This window comes from Nicotiana attenuata, unplaced genomic scaffold (genome assembly GCF_001879085.1).
Source record: "Nicotiana attenuata strain UT unplaced genomic scaffold, NIATTr2, whole genome shotgun sequence".
In the NCBI taxonomy this organism is placed as follows: domain Eukaryota; kingdom Viridiplantae; phylum Streptophyta; class Magnoliopsida; order Solanales; family Solanaceae; genus Nicotiana; species Nicotiana attenuata.
In genome coordinates this window covers 64,927-68,959 of record NW_017670261.1, presented here as the reverse complement: position 1 = coordinate 68,959, position 4,033 = coordinate 64,927, and positions in this window count along the sequence as shown.

The window sequence follows — 4,033 nt, the reverse complement described above, 5'->3', positions numbered from 1 at the left end:
CGCACGAAGGGTGATGTGGTGCCATATTTTGAGTGTTAATGCACGAAGGGTGATGTCGTGCCATGTTATGAGAGTTAATGCACGAAGGGTGATGGCGTGCCATATCTATTAATTTATATGGTGAGGTTGAGAATAAAAGCACGAAGGGTGATGCCGTGCAGTTTCATTGTTTCACTGTGAGGTTGAGAGTAAAAGCACGAAGGGTGATGTCGTGCACTTTTCCTTACTGCATTTAATTATTTTCACCGGTCAAAGGCATATTGATTGTCCTGGTTATCATTTCTACTGAAATTCTCATATCTTGTATCCTCCTTTAGCATGTCCCCCTCCCGATATTACTTGTCTAGCTCTTATTTGTTGTTATTTGGTACATATACTGTTATCTGCACAGGTTTATTATGTAGGTGTCTTGTCATAGCCTCGTCACTACTTCGTCGAAGTTAGGCTCGACACTTATGAGTACATGGGTCAAATTTACTCATACTACACTCTGCACTTATTGTGCAGATTTTGGTACCGGCCCTAGCTGATCGTGAGTTTAGCAGCTGAACTTGCTCGTCAGAAGACCCAAGGTAGATTTGCTGGCGTCCGCAGATCCTGGAGTATCTTCCTAGTCTTATTTTTTACTATTTCTTTTCTTTCAGAATAGTTTATTTTCTTTCAGACTCTGTTTGTAGTAAATCATAGTAGCTCGTGAGTTGTGACTCCAGATCCTAAATGTATCAGATATTATGGGTTTTGTTATTCCACAAATCAGTTTTAGCTTCTGTTTAGCTTTATTGTTCTTGTTATTGAAATTGGATGAAGTTGACTTAAGAATCCTCTAACGTTGGCTTGCCTAGCAAGTGAAATGTTAGGCGCCATCACGGTCCCGAAGGTGGGAATTCCGGATCGTGATAAGTTGGTATCAGAGCACTAGGTTGCCTAGGTCTCATAATTCACGAGCAGGCTTAGTAGAGTTTGGAGGATCGGTACGGAAACGTCTGTACTTATCTTCCAGAGGCTATGAAGTTTAGGAACAAATTTCACTTATATTCTTCTCTGTTGTGCGATTTTGCTCTCTCATTTCTAATTGAACTCTTCTACTCTTGTTCTCTTGCAGATGGCGAGAACACGTATTGCATCTTCAGCTGAGCAACAGTAAGAGCCCCAGTGGCAGCTCCTACGAGGGGTAGAGGTCGAGGTCGAGGTCGTTCTAGAGGCCGGGGCAGGGGCAGAGCTCAACCCAGAGCTCGAGTAGCAGCGCCAGCAGCGGAGCCTCAGGTGGAGTTTGATGAGGAGGTTCCAGCCCAAACTGTGCCAGTTGGACCAACTCAGGTCCCGGAGGGGTTCATCGCCACCCCAGTGCTTTAGGATGCTTTGGTCCGTTTAGTGGGCCTTATGGAGAGTGTGGCACTGGATGGCACATTACCTATGGCAACAGCCGTCTCTCACGCTGGGGGAGGAGCGCAGACTCCCGCTACTCACACTCCGGAGCAGATGGCTCTCCAGTTTCAGACTCAGCAGCTCAGCCCGTTGGGGTAGTTCAGCCGGTAGCTGCAGCACAGGCCGGTGATGGACCAGCTATGTCTTCTGAGGGCTTATTGAGATTGGATAAGTTTACCAAGCTCTTCCCAGTTCACTTCAGTGGTGCACCTTCTGAGGACCTACAAGATTATTTTAACCGCTGCCATTAGGTGCTGCGGAACATTGGGATAGTTGAGACCAATGAGGTCGATTTTGTTGTGTTCTAGATGATGGGTTCCGCCAAGAGATGGTGGAAGGACTTTGTATATCGACCGGACCACCTGGGTTGCCTGCTTTTACTTGGGACCAGTTCTCTCAGATATTTCTTGAGAAGTTCCTTCCTATCACACTGAGAGAGGACTATCGAAGGCAGTTCAAACGTCTTCAGTAGAGCACTATGTCTGTCACCAAGTATGAGACTCGCTTTGTGTATCTGGCCCGTCATGCTATTCTTCTGCTTCCTATTGAGAGAGGGGTGAGGAGTCTTATTGAGGGACTTGCTCAGCCTATCAAGCTGCATATGGCCAAGGAGACTGGGAGTGAGATTTCTTTTCAGACGGCTGCCAATGTCGCCGGGCGAGTCGAGATGGTTCTAGCACAGGGGGGAGGTCATGGGTCTGACAAGAGGCCTCGTCATTCTGGTGGATTCATTGGTGCCTCATCTGGAGGAAGGGGTACTTTTGGTAGAGGCCATCCTCCCAGGCCATTTCATTCTGCACTCCAGGCATCCCACGGTGCTTCGGGTGGTCGTGGCCCTCATATGCATTATTCCGACCAGCTAGCCTACAGTGCACCACCAGCTCCTATTAGTGCACCTCCGCTCCAGTGTTTTCACGGTGGTTACTCAGGCCGACAGGATCAGTTTCAGGTTCAACAGTCACAGCAGCCGAGGTCCTGTTATACTTGTGGTGATCCGAGGCACATTGCTAGATTTTTCCCTCGAGCATCGAGCAATTCTCAGCATCAGGGTTCGTGCTAGGTCCCGACACCAGGTGCTTCGCCGCCCGCTCAGCTGTTTAGGGGTATGGGTCAGGCAGCTAGAGGTGGAAGTCAGGCCATTAGAGGTGGAGGTCAGGCCGCTAGAGGTGGAGGCCAGCCAGCCAGGGCCTGTTCTCGAGATGTAGTTCATAGTGGTGGGACCCAGCCCCGATGTTATGCCTTTCCAGCTAGGCCTAAGGCTAAGTCATCTGACGCGGTTATCACATATACGATTTCAGTTTGTTGTAGAGATGCCTCAGTTCTATTTGATCTGGTTTCTACATATTCCTACGTGTCATCCTATTTTGCTTCATATTTGGTTGTGCCTCGTGATTCTTTGAGTACTCCGGTGTATGTGTCCACACCCGTGGGTGATGCTATTATTTTAGACCGTGTTTATCGTTCGTGTGTAGTCACCATTAGGAGTCTTGAGACTCGTGTAGATCTCCTACTTCTCGATATGGTTGATTTTGATGTCATTTTGGGTATGGATTGGCTGTCACCTTATCATGCTATATTGGATTGTCTTGCCAAGACGGTGACCTTAGCCTTGCTGGGGTTGCCTCGATTAGAGTGGAGAAGGACTCCTAGCCATTCTACTAGCAGGGTTATCTCTTATATGAAGGCTTGGCATATGGTCGAGAAGGGGTGTCTAGCTTATTTGGCTTATGTCCGCGATTCTAGTGCGGAGGTTCCTTCCATGGATTCAGTACCGGTTGTTCGTGAGTTTCCAGAGGTGTTTCCTGCAGACTTGCCGGGGATACCACCCGACAGAGATATCGACTTCTATATTGATTTGGCCCCGGGCACTCAGCCCATTTCTATTCCGACATATCGTATGGCCCCGCCAGAGTTGAAGGAATTGAAGGAGCAGTTGCAAGATTTACTTGATAAGGGCTTCATTAGACCTAGTGTCTCGCCCTGGGGTGCGCCTGTGTTGTTTGTGAAGAAGAAGGATGGATCGATGAGGATGTGCATAGGTTACCGGCAATTGAACAAACTCACCATCAAGAACAAGTACCCATTGCCAAGGATTGATGACTTATTTGATCAGCTTCAGGGTGCCAAGGTGTTTTCAAAGATCGATTTGAGATCTGGCTACCATCAGTTGAGGATTAGGGCATCTGATGTCCCTAAGACAACTTTTCGGACTCGGTATGGGCATTATGAGTTTCTAGTGATGTCATTTAGGCTAACAAATGCCCCAGTACCATTTATGGATTTGAAGAACCGGGTGTTCAAGCCCTATTTGGATTCCTTTGTGATTGTGTTTATTGATTATATCTTGATCTACTCCCGCAGTCGAGAGGAGCATGAGCAGCATCTTCATATCATTCTTTAGACTCTGAGAGATGGCCAGTTATATGCTAAGTTTTCAAAATGTGAGTTTTAGTTGAGCTCGGTCTCTTTCTTGGGGCACGTTGTGTCGGCAAAGGGTATTCAGGTGGATTCTAAGAATATTGAGGCAGTTCAGAACTGGCCTAGACCCACTCCAGCTACAAAAATCCAGAGTTTCTTGGGATTGGCGGGTTATTACCGTCGATTTCTA